Source organism: Neophocaena asiaeorientalis, unplaced genomic scaffold (genome assembly GCF_003031525.2).
Source record: "Neophocaena asiaeorientalis asiaeorientalis breed wild unplaced genomic scaffold, Neophocaena_asiaeorientalis_V1.1 scaffold429, whole genome shotgun sequence".
In the NCBI taxonomy this organism is placed as follows: Eukaryota; Metazoa; Chordata; class Mammalia; order Artiodactyla; family Phocoenidae; genus Neophocaena; species Neophocaena asiaeorientalis.
In genome coordinates, this window is record NW_020173550.1 from 3,679,451 (window position 1) to 3,694,378 (window position 14,928).

The 14,928-nt window shown below is 49.7% G+C and overlaps 1 protein-coding gene across 3 annotated transcripts in view; it reads left to right on the forward strand.

The window, feature by feature from the left end:
* The window catches only part of SLC25A37 (solute carrier family 25 member 37), a 43,407-nt gene that overhangs the window by 9,504 nt on the left and 18,975 nt on the right, over positions 1-14,928 (forward strand). For 2 of the 3 annotated variants that reach the window (XM_024747680.1, XM_024747679.1), the window contains exon 2: positions 14,097-14,163. The exons of the other annotated variant lie outside the window; for it this stretch is intronic. The gene's annotated coding sequence lies outside the window, so the exon portion shown is untranslated. The remainder of the gene's footprint in view (positions 1-14,096; positions 14,164-14,928) is intronic. 3 annotated transcript variants of the gene reach the window in all.

Sequence of the window (14,928 nt, forward strand, 5' to 3'; positions counted from 1 at the left end):
CCTGAGGGGGTAGAGGGGCAGCCCATTGTCTCAGTTCACATCCATTGGTGTCTCCCCCCACCTGACACTCCCCTAGCTGTCCCCGTTGCCTTCAGAATAAAACCTGGACTACCTCGCATGGCATGCAAAGACCTAGACCTTTTTCCCCTCTGACTTAGCCACCGGGGATACGTAAAGGTTTTCCGTGACTCTTGGTTGAATGAATCAGTTGTTTTAAAGATGTGGGGGAAAAAGTGCTTTAAAACCTGCTATGAAACAAATGCTAGTTTTTGTTTTGCTGAGCGTTGTTTGGAATCTCTACTGTATCTTGGTCACAAAGAGACTTTCTCAGCCCTTTTGCCTGTCCCTTTCTTGTGGTAGAACCCATAAGCCTCAGTGAAACCCTGATGAGGCTATGAATTCATCTGGCCAGCCACTTCATTCATTCCACACTTAAGTGAGGCCCCTCCTACCCCGGGCAACAAAAATAAGTCCTGGCCCCTATTTCCAGAGCCCGCTCCCTATAATTAGACCCTGAGCTTAGGTGATGGGACCGGCTGGCTCCCTTTGAGGAGATGAATGGCCCAACTTGATATCTGCTTTCAGATGGGCATGAGGGCTGGGGTGTGGAGTCAGGAGGGCCCAGGCTGCCATCTTGAAGGTCTGGAGTCAGATTGGGAGTGTCACTGGGATGTCTTTGCCTGGCATTCTTGCATCGGCTCCTGTCCCCGTGGGAGACACTGGCCCTCAGTTGTACTGTTCCTCCGTGCCCCCCCCCCAAAAAAAAACCCCTCTGGTTGTTAGTCATTCTGGAAGCTGAAATTGGCTCACAGAAGGTACTTTGAGAATCCCCTCACTGTACCCTCCCAGTAATCCCAGACTGCCGGGAAGGGCCGTTGTCTGGTCACTAAGAGGTGTTTTGGTTTCACATTCGTGCTTTCTCTCTGAAGAGAAAACAAAACATGTTGAAATAGAGAGAAATCCCAGCAGCAGCTTGGTTGAAGCAAGAGTTGCATAACAGGTTTAGGAAATGTCTGGCCACCGTGGGTCAGGTGAAGGGACTGCCGCTTCGTGTCATGGAGAGGACGTCCTCTGAGGCCAGCAGCCTCCAGATTCATCACACACATCCTGCGAGAGACTCAGAAAGCCACGGTACCCTGAGGTCCGGTGGCAAAAGCCCCGGATGGATCTCTCATTGTAGCCTTTGTTCCCTGGAGATGCTGCCGTGGGCAGGGGCTGGGAAGGGGGGCATGTCTGTCAGACTGGTGCTGGTGTTGAAGCCCCCAGAAAGGGCGCTGAACTAGGAGGGGTTGGGGCTGGCCCCATGAATTTAAGTCCCAGTCCTGCCATGCGCCAGCTTTGAAACCTGGACGAGTCATTTCTCTGGGCCAGTGTCTCCTTGTCTCATGGACTACTATTAGTCACTTAGACTAACATCATCTGTTTACCTACTTGACAGGGCTGTTGAGAAGCTCAGGTGGGATCATGTTTGCGGGCGGCTTTTGTAAACCTTGACAGGCCCAGCTAATGACAGATCATATCAGAGGCAATATGCTTAATGATTAAGAGCCCTTCAAATTAACAGCATGGGCTCTGGGGCTAGACTCCCTAGGCTGGTGCCTGGACAAGTTACTGAAAACTCTCTGTGCCTTATTTTTCTCATCTGTGAAATGGGGATAAAATAGTACTCACCTCAGCGTGTTGCTATGAGAATTAATTATGATACACCTAGAGTGTTACGAAGAGCGTCAGAGACGTGGAAAGCACTCCTTTAATATTAGCTCGTAATATCATTTCTGAAAGGGTTATTTCTTGAATGCCTGGTTATGCTTGTATGTTGCTATTGTAATTGTATATTACAGTATTTTTGTATCGTTTCAACCTATATTCTGTCCCTTGATCCTCCTAGATCTCCTTTTTTTTTTTTTTTGCGGTACGCGGGCCTCTCACTGTTGTGGCCTCTCCCATTGCGGAGCACAGGCTCCAGACGCACAGCCTCAGCGGCCATGGCTCACGGGCCCAGCCGCTCCGCGGCATGTGGGATCTTCCCGGACCGGCGCACGAACCCGCGTCCCCTGCATCGGCAGGCAGACTCTCAACCGCTGCGCCACCAGGGAAGCCCTTAGCTCTCCTTTGAAGACAGGAAAAGGCATGTGCAGTTTCTCATTTCATAGATGAGAAAACTGAGCTTCAGAACAATAACATGCCCTGAAACTTGGGCCTCTTTCTGCTGTACCAGAGTTGAGGAAAGGAATCAGGTAGGAGCAAGCAAGTGAGGTGCTGGGGTGCAGACTCAGATGTTAATGATGGCAGAGCCCTTGAGCTGGGTTCTGAGAGGAGATGATGGGGCCTCAGCCGCATTCTTGGGAGGGAGGCATTGGAGTTGAGGGAACACCAGCAGGAAATCAAAGTGTGGCATGGAACACGGGGCTCTAACGTATAGGTAGGAGTTCCTGGGTCAAGTACTCTAGTATGCAGGGCAAGCGGATGATGACAAATGGTTATTGCCATAGGATATTTTTGGCTCTGTCTGGCTTCTCTCTCTGGAGCAAGTTGCAGCTCTCATTTCAGCAGTGTGTCAACGTTGGACTCAGTATAGTAATTTGAATTTGGACTGGCCTGAGGATTCCTTTCCAGAACACAGCCGGAAAATGACCTGTTGGGAAGAGCATTACCTCATAGTTCCTTGGTCTGCTAGGGCTGCAGTTTCCTCATCTTAAATAGGGCAGAGTAACAATGCCTGTCGTGCCTCCGTTTCAGGTCTACTTAATACATCTAGTAAGAAAATACAGCCCGGTTTGCAGTGAACAAACCTTTATACCATTTAAAAAGTATAAAGCTCTCTGCAGGTGCCAGGTTGTGGTATTTATTATCAAACTGGGATCCTGTTAAAGGGGTAGGGTTAGCTCGTTGGAATGGAAAATACAGGCTCTGGTTCCAGCCACTGCAGGATTTGCTACAGCTGCATGGCCTTGGGCACTTAACCTCTCTCCTTACACACAGTGTCTCCCATCTGTTGAATAAAGACCAGGGTGGCCGGCTGCTGCCGCCTCTTTAGCTGGGTAATGACGAAGAGCCAATAATACTCTGGGGCGTGCTCAGAAATACATTTAAAATTGATGATGTAGGACCAGTGACGAGCGGGGCCGCACACGGCCGGCTACAGTGATTAAAGCCAGTGATTAAGGCCGACTTCAGGGAGTGAGGGCCCCGTTCATCTCCATGGGGTTATCACCTTAGAGGCTCCATTTCACTTTTCAGGTGAGTCTGCCTCTTTGAGTGGCAGGCATGTGAGGCTGGGGACCAGGGAAGGTGGCTGATCACCCTGAAGCGTGTCTCTGTGTATCTGTTGATGCTCTTACCTACCTTGGTCCCTCCCATCTCTGTTTGCCTTTGTTGTTCATGGCCACTGCCCATGAACAGTAAGAGGGGAAGGAGGTAGGACACAGATGCCTTTGTCTCGGGGTCCCTGGTCCTCCTTTCCTTGCTCTGCCGACACGGAGGGTTTTGCTTGCTCATTGCTTTGCCCTGGGCCTGACAGCCAGTGTGGAGGGTGGAGGTGGAGAGTGGGCGCTGGCAGCCCGCAAGAAGCTTGCTGGCTGGCTTGCAGGGCCCTGCCTCTGGCTTGCAGTGGGGTACTCTGCTCCCCTGGAATAGAGGTGGTCCCATGGGTGTCCTGGGGCTGTCTCCAGCCTGGATTAAAGGAGTGGGTGGTTGGCAGATGATCAGATCTAAGAAGTCAGAGTGGAGAAACGGGGGGAAGCCTTTCTTTTTTTAAAGTATTTATTTATTTATTTATTCATTCATTCATTCCTGCTGCACCGGCTCTTCCTTGTGGCACACAGGATCTTCCTTGCGGCCTGCGGGATCTTTTAGTTGCAGCATGCAGACTCTTAGTTGTGGCATTCATGCAGGATCTAGTTCCCCGACCAGGGATCAAACCCAGGCCTCCTGCACTGGGAGTGCAGAGTCTTACCCACTGGGCTGCTGGGGAAGTCCCGGGAAGCCTTTCTAAAGTAAAGAGGATGCTGGTGTGTGTGTACTTGAGTGTGAGAGTGGAAGGACGAACCTGGGGTGTGTCGCTGACTCTAGAACCAAGTCTCCTTCCTTAGTCACTCTTTCCACGGCTTGTTTGCTAAATGTTGTCTTGCATTAGCATGATTCATAGAAACATCTCTACCGAGAAAGAGTTAGAAGGCATTTGTAAAAGTGCAGCTTCATTCCCTGGACTTCACTGAATAACTAAATTAATCCAGGCGTGGGAGCATGTAGGTGTGACCACATGTGCTGGGCACTGGGAGCTGGGGGGCTCGACACCTCCGAGGTCACCCCACAGCAGTCCCCCATCTGCCAGGAGGACAGAGCTATCAATGAATCACTTCCGGAGGGGGCGATGAGCCTCTTCTCATGGAAACCGAACCTCAGGAGCAGTCAGGAAAGGGCCCCTGGAAGAAATAATGTCTCAACATATCTGTATCTAGACTGAAGGAGAAGCAGACGTTAGAACAGGGCTGTACGATTCCCTGTCCCCTAGAATGTCATGGCCTGTCCCCAAGGTACCCCTCCCCTGCCACTCTGATTTTGGGCTTCTGCTCTGAGCCGTCTGATCACGGAATCAGCTGAGAAAGTCTTTGTGGTTTGGGGTCACACTGGGGCCTCCACGTGGGACCTGCCCCGCATTCTGAAATTCTTCTTCTCTCCCCACCCTGTTCTGAAATTTTAATTCACTGTTTCGCCTCCGAGTGACTGCCCGGTGGCATCCAGGAGGCCCAGCCTCTTCCCTGGATGAGAACTTTCACTGCAGAGCTGAGGACCAGAGGAGGGTGAAAACAGAAGAAGGGAGGAAAGCTGTCATGTCAAAGGCATTTCTGCTCATAATTGGTTCGTAATTGATGGGTGACGTGACTGGCAAACGCCAGCTGCAGCAGCCGCCAGACAAGTGGCTAAAAATTAAATGGTCACGTGACTTGTCGAGGTTTAGGGTTTGCCTGAGTAACCTTTTCGGCCCAGGTCACTGTTTGTAGGGTGACCTGAGAGACATGACACACAGTGTAGGTGACCACTTCGCTTTCTGAAGGACAGAGGTTGACCTGGAGCCCCATACAGGGCCCTGTTCTTGACACTCAGATTCCTATCTCATTCCTTGTCACTTTTTTTTTTTTTTTTTGCTGTACGCGGGCCTCTCACTGTCGTGGCCTCTCCCGTTGCGGAGCACAGGCTCCGGACGCGCAGGCTCAGCAGCCATGGCTCACGGGCCCAGCCGCTCCGCGGCATGTGGGATCTTCCCGGACTGGGGCACGAACCCGTGTCTCCTGCATTGGCAGGCGGACTCTCAACCACTGCGCCACCAGGGAAGCCCTCCTTGTCACTTTTTTTTTTTTTTTTTGCTGTACGCGGGCCTCTCACTGTCGTGGCCTCTCCCGTTGCGGAGCACAGGCTCCGGACGCGCAGGCTCAGCAGCCATGGCTCACGGGCCCAGCCGCTCCGCGGCATGTGGGATCTTCCCGGACTGGGGCACGAACCCGTGTCTCCTGCATTGGCAGGCGGACTCTCAACCACTGCGCCACCAGGGAAGCCCTCCTTGTCACTTTTTAAAGGCAGCTGAATAGCTGGACATGTTTTTCCTGTCCTCTCTTTCCTTTGACCCCTTCTCTCTCCGGTGGATCCTCCTATAAATGCAGAGGGTTCAGTAACTGGGGCTTATCCGTCAACCTCCAGTGATTCTGATAAAGGCTGGAAGCTGGACTCTTGAGGCTTTTCCTCCTGGTGCCTGTACTAGTCCAGGTTTAGACAGAAGCTCCTGGATCTCACAGCTTCTAAAATCTGAGTCCTGTTTCTCCAAAACACTGGTCCAGTGACATGGGCAAGAGCCAGCCGACCCCAAGGCCAGCCCTCCCTTTCTGTGTCTGCGGATTCCCGTGGCACAGGAGGTCTTTGTTACTAAATCTTCTGGGTGTTTTGAAGGAGGACGTGTGTGGGCCTTTTTCAGTGTCGACAGACAATGCTGAGCTGTTCTCCAGGAGAAACAGTCGAGATAGAAGCAAAGGATTGATCTGGTGGACGTTACGCCATAGAAAATGCCCCGTTGGGATAGGAGTTGTCAGTGAAAGGGTTAAAAATCTAAAATATGAAAGAGAGACTAGAGAGTTCTCTTTTTACACTAAAAATTGTTTTTCCTTAAATCTTGGCTTCTCGGGCAATCATTGAATTAATGAACGTGTATTTATGCCAGGAAGCGTGAAGTGTTAAATTTATTTCAAAAATGACTAAAGATTTATAGTTAGTCCTTAGAGTACTGAGAATATCACCATCATTAACTCAGACAGAGAAAGACATATATCATATGATGTCACTGACATGTGGAATCTAAAAAAATAACACAAATGAACTTATTTACAAAACAGAAACAGACTCATAGACGTAGAAAACAGATTTACAGTTACCAAAGGGGGAAGGGGGTGGGGGAGGGATAAATTAGGGTTAGGGATTAACAGCTGCACACTGCTGTATATAAAACAGATAAACAACAAGGACCTACTATAGCACAGGGAACTATATTCAAGATCTTGTAATAACCTATAATGGAAAAGAATCTGAAAAAGAATTGTGTGTGTGTGTATCTATCTGAATCACTTTGCTGTACACCTGAAACTAACACAAGGTTGTAAATCAACTATAGTTCAATTCTTTTTAATACATAAAGCAAGGCCTTCCCTGGTGGCGCAGTGGTTGAGAGTCCGCCTGCCAATGCAGGGGACACGGGTTTAAAAAAAAAAAAATACATAAAGCAAGATGATTTAAATCAGCTTTAGAAATGACTTTTCATTGTAAAAACAATAGAATAACAATGAGGAATACATGGACAAGTTGGAGTGACTCCTAGTTCCTTCTTTGCCTCCAAAAACGTCTTTCAAGTTTCAGAAGGAGGTAGAGAAGGAGTTAACACTGCAGTTTGTCACAATGGGGTCTGTGTGGGTACAGTTTTAGGTGGTTCTGTTTATCCTTGGAATTAGCACTGTTCCCTCCACAGGCTCCTGAGATTGGGCCGGACAGTGATGCTTCCCCTGACCTGGGGTAAGAATTCTCATTTTAACCTTCCCATGAATGTCTCTTCCAAGGTTCTTTTGAATTTTCTGATAATCTAATCACAAGAAAGTTTCTGAAATTCTCTTTCAGACCCTAAAAAATGAAAGTTAACTACAAAGCTGGGCTTTTACTAGAAGTTGCTTTTAAGTTGGAAACAGATTTCTGATCCTCTCTGAGTTTAAGGGACAGGAAGAAGCTTTGTCAGCCCAGAACTTGAACGCGGAGGGCAGGGGATGACATGAGGAGAATCAAGGCGAAACGGATTCTTTCTCTGGATACACACACAGAACATTTAGTTTCCATTTTAGGGTGAGTTACAATTAGCTCCTGATGACCAAAAGCCCACCAACTGAGTGACCCTGGGAAAACACTTCACTTAATCTGAGTCTCAGTTTCTTCATCTGTGGAATGGGAAGATGGAACTAAAACTATATGGTTTCTTAGGAAGCTTCTGGTTCTAAAATTTCCACTCCTTATTTGCATGGGCTGTATAACTCTGGGCACTGTCTTTTGACTTGGAATGTAACATATAGAATTGCAAGCACTTCTGCTTGAAGGAGGAAGCTAGGAAGACCACCCCTGCCCACGGCCCCCAGCTCTGGAATTCTCCCAGGGCTAGAATGCCCAAGGAGGAAAAGAGCTAGATGCCCAGCTACCATTTGGGGCCCCTGTTTCCCAGAGTACCTGCCGAGAAATGATCATTTATTTAAATTACTTGGAACCTCCAACTACAGCACTGAAAGACTGCAAACGATTCGTTCACACTATTCTAGTCCAGAAATGCTGAATGGCCACAGCCCCACCCTAGAGGCAAGGAGAGCCTTGTAGCAGATGCTTCTGGAAGGCTCTGTTTATAGCTCTCTGAGTCCTTCCTGCTGAGGACCTTTCATGAGCTCACTACCAGGAAGCTGAGTCATCGAGGGGTCAGCCGGCATGGCCACGGTCACCCAGCATTGCCACATTGAGAGGCTTGCTGCAGCCATTCCCCGCACGGTGATGGGAACCCCATCACTCCCCACGGCTTGTGAGGTCGGGACCAAAGAGACTGAAACATCCCATGGAGGGTCAAAGGACTGTCCTCTTTTCAGGGCTCCACATGGGCTCTGTGCTGTGCTCCTGGTACCCAGCTGGCTGCAATGACAACACCTTTCTTGGGGCCTCTGTTCACATCCCACCTGCCACTACCCGTGCCCCCAGGTGGCCCCCTTCTCCCATGCTTCACCTGCGTGGCTCCCCCCAGGCTTCCGGTCCCTGCTTCGAAGTCACTTCCAGAACCCCGCCCCAAATCTAAACTAGGATCCCTGCCTTTACTGTCTCAGCACCTTCACCTTTTCCCTTGCTTCAGGACATTTAGAGTTTGAAAGTTTTTATTTGTATGACTTAAAAAAAAAACCCATATATTTATTTATTTGGCTGCACCGGGTCTTTAGTTGCAACACGTGGGATCTTCATTGAGGCGTGCGGGATCTTTTTTTTGTTTTTTAGTTGCAACATGCAGGATCTTTAGTTGCGGCATGCAGGATCTAGTTCCCTGATCAGGGATCGAACCCAGGCCCCCTGCGTTGGAAGCGCGGAGTTTTCACCGCTGGACCACCAGGGAAGTCCCTATTTGTATGAGTTTTGGTTTGCTCTTCCCCTTGCCTACTAGACTCTAACCTCCTTGAAGGCAAGGACTCGCTGCCTGCCCCATCATCCCCAGCACCCCTAGCAGCGCCCTGTTTATGTGGTAGGGAGAATTTGTTGGTCGAATGACCCAGTTTTACCAACGTGAGACTCCTGCGGTCTGGCCACTCACTCTCATCCCCGGCACCCATCTCCTTCTCTCCCCCTGGAAACCCTTCTCATCAGTTGACTTTGGCTTAAATCATACACTTGAGCTCTGTTTCCAGGATGAGGGTTTTCAAACGCATGAAATCTCACCCAGGATTGAAGGTTCCTGCCATTCTCTTAGGCATCCAGGGAAACTTACAAATAGCACCCCCAAAACTTAGGAAATAATTTGTACGTGCAAAAAGTTGTGTTATACGTGCAAGTGGATTTTGGAGGCTGAGAGGTGAGTCTTCAGGATGCTACCTTTGGTGTCTTTCCCCTGAGACCCTTAGAACATCGAGCCTGGTGTTTCTGGTGTTTTGTCATCTTTCTCTGTTATTGTCTGGTATATGAAGGAAGCAGAAGAACATCCCCTCCAGCTGTGACCTGGTCCCGCCTACACATAAATCACCCAGCATTTTGGAGATGATCTGACAGCAGCATTTGTGGGAAATCTGGCTTCGGGAACATCTGGGAAATTTACCCAGGGCCCATGCTTAGCCCTCTAGTGTTCCCTGAACTCTGGAGCCTGGCTCTCCTAGGGCTTATATCCTGGGCTCTTATCCTGTGTGTTAGATCCCTGAAAATGTGACATGCATCCCACTGTGGGACATAGATCCTCAGTAAGCAGATAGATAGCTGTTTGGGGAGGAGAGTATATCTGGGGCTTAACGTGCCTGCTTTGTGTACGTCTGTGGATGAAATGCAGCGTACCTCTGAGTCCTTGACTGTCGTTGTAGAGTGTCAAAGCACAGTGCCGGGGCACTGAGATCACAACAGATGAGGCTGCCCCTTCCTTCGTGTTTCTGTCAGACTTTAATGGGAGACAGGCATGCAGACGCATCACCGGCTATAATTATAAGTAGAGGAATGAGCAAGAGAAGGCTGGTGACAGGGCAGCTTTTTTTTCCTGTGGATAACAGGCTAATAGTGGGGCTTGCTTTAGAAGGTATGGCTTCTCCGGCGGGCGTGGAAGCCAGTCTTGCAGAAGCTGGCAGGACCGCACTTGACTTGGGAACCGTGCACGGGACTCGCGAGGTGCCTGGCTCCCTGAGCCTGTCCAGGGTGGATCCAGGAGGGCTGTCACCCACAGCTCCCTGGCTCTGATGGCAAGGTAGGGCCTTGGAAACACTGGCATCGTCACCCAGTCTCTCACATACAAACGTTTGGCTGGTTTTTGACAGCTACCTCCATGCCTGAGCAGGTGGGGTACTGCTTCCTGGCATGATATCTTTTGGGCTGACACAGGCCAAGGGTGTATTAGACAGGGACACACTGCATCATTGGGGCCGGGGGCCAGCATGTGGAAAAGGGTGAGTATCCCAGCTCTGCATCTTAAGCCTTTCTGCCTTACGTCAAAGCTTTGCCTTCCGTCCAAGAGCCCCTGGGCTGAACTTCCAGGTACTTCCTTCCAAGGCAGGCCCTGGAGCCAGGGATGTTGCTGTGTCCAGGCGATTATGCTGTGCATTTGAGCCTCTGGTCGCCTTCGCCAAAAACAGACAAGAAAAACAAAAATTGCTCTCCCAGCTGTGCAAAGAAACCTCAGGGAACCATTGGATTGTGACAGGATTTCAGACTATGATTTCAGAAATGCATACGGAGTGAGCTGTCGATTAGATTGAGGATTGTTTAAGAATTGTGGTTAAAATACACATAACATAAAACTCGCCATCTTACCCTTTTTTCAGAGTACACTTCAGTAGTGTGGTATATCCACATTATTGTATAATACAACCATCACCACCATCCATCTCCAAAACTTTTCTCATCTTTGCCAGCTGAAACTCTGTCCCCATTAAACAGCATCTCCCCATTGTCCCCAGTCCCCTAGCAACCACCATTCTACTTTCTGTCACTTTGCATTTGACTGTTTCAGATAGTAAGTGGAATCATACAGTATTTGTCTTTTTTTTTTTTTTTTTTGTGGTACGCGGGCCTCTCACTGTTGTGGCCTCTCCCGTTGTGGAGCACAGGCTCCGGACGCGCAGGCTCAGCGGCCACGGCTCACGGGCCCAGCCGCTCCGCGGCACGTGGGATCTTCCCGGACCGGGGCACGAACCCGCGTCCCCTGCATCGGCAGGCGGACTCTCAACCACTGCGCCACCAGGGAAGCCCCCAGTATTTGTCTTTTTGTGATCGGCTTATTTCACTTAGCTTGATGTCTTCAAGGTTCGTCCATGTTGTAGCATGTGTCAGAATTTCCTTCCTTGTTGAGGCTGAATAATATTCCGTTGCATGGATAATGGCACCTTTTGTTTATTCATTCATCCGTGGATGGACACTTGGGTTGCTTCCACCCCTTGGCTATTGTGACGAATGCTGCTGTGAACATGGGTGTACAGCTATCTCTTTGGGACTCTGCTTTCAATTCTTTTGGATGTATACCCAGCAGTGGGATTGCTGGATCGTGTAATGATTCTATTTAAAATTTTTTTTGGAACTTCCATACTGTTTTTCATAGGGGCTGCACCATTTTACACGCACACCAGCAACACACAAGGGTTCTAACCTCTGCTGGAATTCTTTTTTTTTTTTTTTTAATACAGGTGTTTTTAAGCTGCGGGTAGTCCTAAGGTTCAGTAATGTAGATTTACCTCCCCCCCCACCCCGCCCCGCCATAAAACACTCCCCTCCCACACGTTTTGTTTTTTAAAAGACTCTTTACTGGTTTTATAGATTTAGAATGTTAGAGGCCAAAAAGGACGTCCTTAGAGATAATCTATTAACTCCATTTATTCATTGGACAGATATTTGCAATTGTAATAGATGGGTGAACAAAACGCAGGAAGTCTTCCACCTCTCGGTTTACCTACTGGTGGAAATCCATGTTGATGCCCAGCTAGGCGAACCGATTGCTAGGAGTTCCTCAGGGATTTGGTAGCCAGGCTGGATGGGAGTTGAGGTCTTGTGATGCTTGGAACAGGGCTTTCTCTGTTCTGTCATGCTCACGTTTAGGTGCACATCTTGGGGGGATCCCCCGGATCCTCTGTTCGGGAAAGTGAGACACACTTGGATTTATCCCCAGAATCTGAGGGACCTGAGAGCCGGCCCACACCCACAGGTGAAACGCGGCAGAGGGAGCAGACCCCAAGCAGGGCGCCCTGGGCCCGGGCCTGTAGCTCAGTTTGGCCCCAGCTGGCTGTCTCCCTGCAGTTCCGAGGGTGGTGGGTCCCTGAGAGCTGGGGAGGGCCTTCACTCCCACTGTGGTGACTGCACGGGAGTGGGTGCCAATCAGCCGTTTCAGGGAACCTTGGCACTTAAGGGCTCTGCCTGGCCCTAGCCCTGGACTTAAGCACCAGGTAAAGGTCTCCAGAACTGCCCTGAGCTCTTAGTGAACTTTCTGCAGCGCTTTCCTCTGGACCCTTTGCACCAGTGTAAATTGACACTAGATTTTCCCCTCCACCTCTCTAGCTCCCCTGATTGTTACATAATCAGGAATCATGTAAGCAGCCGGCTCCATTCATTTAGAAATGGGGAGCAGAGAAAGGTGACTGTGCAAGTGGGGTGGGTGGGAGGGATGGAGGCCCTGAGGGGCTGTTTTGTGCAGATCCCTCACCTCCCTGGGCCTCAGTTTCTCTTCTGTTCGGAGGGTCAGCGAACTAAAAGGCTGCTGGGCAGTCCTGACAATCAGTCAGGTCGTCTAGTCCAAATATGCAGTGATTGCAGGGGCCTTGCTTCCAACCAGGGTGGATCCCGGGGGCATCCTCCCCAAGGAAATGAGCATCTTATGAAGGAATCAGAATAAAAATGACATGACATCTTCCAGGAATTTGCTATTTATCTCCCCCTCACCCCCATAAAAAGGATTAATAGAAGCACCAGCAGCTGGATGCTTCTGGTAGGGAAGCATCTGGGAGAGATTAAGTAATTCGCAGAAGGTGCAAAGGAGCAAAGGTGCAAGAGAGGAAGCGGCAGAGCTGGGATTTACGTCAGGTGAGGCCCCCAGAGCCTGTTCAGCTGACTGTCGTGGGTCTGGACTCCACTGGAAGCTGGAGGGCTGCTCCAGGTTTGTCCAGCCTCTTTTGGTCAGAGGGGATTGGAGTAGGGGTTCCATTCCTGTCCCTTTATTATGAGATTGTAGGAATTGTGGCCTGGAGTCCCCAGTGCCCTGTGGCTGGTAGCTTCCTTCCAGGACCCTGAGCTCTGTTGTGTGGTTTATGGCCTATCCTATTCTGTAGTCTAATGATTCCGTTCAAACCTGTAATGATATCCTTTGTGCCAAACAGCCATTTATGAGCAAGCAGGGAAAAATACCCTCACCTTCTAGGCAAGATTAAGCTTGTTTTGGTGGTAGTTTTTAATGATATTTCAAAGCCATTTGTATTAACACAGGTGGTAGTTTAGGGATCATACTTGCTGGAGCCCTTCTACAAAAAGTTGCAGTGATGCTAACATTTACTACCTCCTCTACGGTGCGAGGTGGTCGATGTGCTCGCTTTTTCTCACTTATTCATCGCAGGAAGCACGTGAGGTAGGGGTTTTCACTGATGAGGGAACTGAAGGGCAGAGAATTTTAGTAACTTAATGTGTACAGCTCAAAAATAGTGACGTGGTTGAGGACGGGGCCATCTTTGTGTCCCCAGGTCCTAATAATGGCGTCTGGCATGTTGTAGGAGCTCAGTATGTGATGGTGGAGTGAATGGATGAACTTCAAACCCCAGGAACTGTCTGAGCATTGGGTGGGTGGGTGATCGAACGAGGTTTCTTTGAGATTCCATGATTGGGATTTTTAGCAAAGTACTGTTGAAGGATGGTCAAGTGGGCGGGGTCCGGGAGTCGGAGTGCTGTCCAGTCTTAGTGCAGTGGTGACTTAACTCTGGGAGCTTGGGCAAGTCATCCAACCGTTTCCTCATCAGCCAAGCAGAGTTGGGGGAGGGCTGGATGGGTGGGAAAACTCTGAAATCAAACAGAAGCCCAGAGGGAGGAGCCCCTCCACCCCATGCAAAACAAAACAGATGTTGCTGGAGCTTGGGGGGGCTGAAGTAGGTAGCAGGGCTGTCCGGACTCTGCTTCTCCTGCATGCAGGAGATGCGCTGGTGCTCTGGGGTGGGGGACCTCGTGTGTTCCCTGGGCGCTTCCACGTGGATCCTTGTATTAAGCTTGCTCTTCAGTGCAGTTTTGTGATGCTTCAGCGAGTTTCCCCAGATGCCAGGAAAACAGAACACTTTGGAGAGTGAGGTGTTTCTCCAGTGCTGCCTCTGACGCCTTTTCCTTACTTGTAGGTGGGGTGTTTTTAAGCCAGTGACATAGACAAAGCTGCTGAGTCAGGGGAGGCCCCGGGGAGGCCAGGTGAGTGAAATTCTTCATTGAAAGCAGCCTGACCATTGGAGTATTCAGTCTCAGCCTTTGCATACTGATGGAGTGCCGGGGGTGTTCGTGGGTCAGGATGCCCTTCCTGCCCACAACCTGAGTGGGCAAGCTCTTTTCCAGGACAGAGGTGGGTTGGTATTGAACCGGGTTCTATTACCCAGCTCTGTTTGAGCCCAGTGTCCAGGCTGACAGCCAGAGTTGGGAAACAGTGATGCTGTGTGACCTCCAGGGGACTGGTCTCTATGGCTGACTCTAAGTACCACCTGGACATAGACACCAATTAGGTGACTTTGACGCATCAGGGCTACTCCCTCTTTAAAAGGTCCGGCACGTGAGGTGGTGTACGCATGACTTAGCACGGTCATAGAGGCAGGGCACATCAGAGACCAGGGAGAAGCTGGAGGTCATAGGTGACCCTTCCAGTCTACCTTTCCATGAGAGGTCCTGTAGCCTGGTGCAGGCTAATGGTGCAGTCCTGGAGCCAGACCGTGTGGCTTCCGGTCCTGTCTGTACTCTGTGACCTTGGGGCAAGTCGCTTATCCCCCTGTGCCTCAGTTTCCTTGTTTGTAAAACAGGGATAGTTAGCTGCTATCTAACTTTATTATAATTATTTTATTTATTATATTATATATAATACATTATTATTATAAATATTTTATTATATTTATTATTATTATTATTTTGCGGTACGCGGGCCTCTCACTGTTGTGGCCTCTCCCGTTGCGGAGCACAGGCTCCGGACGC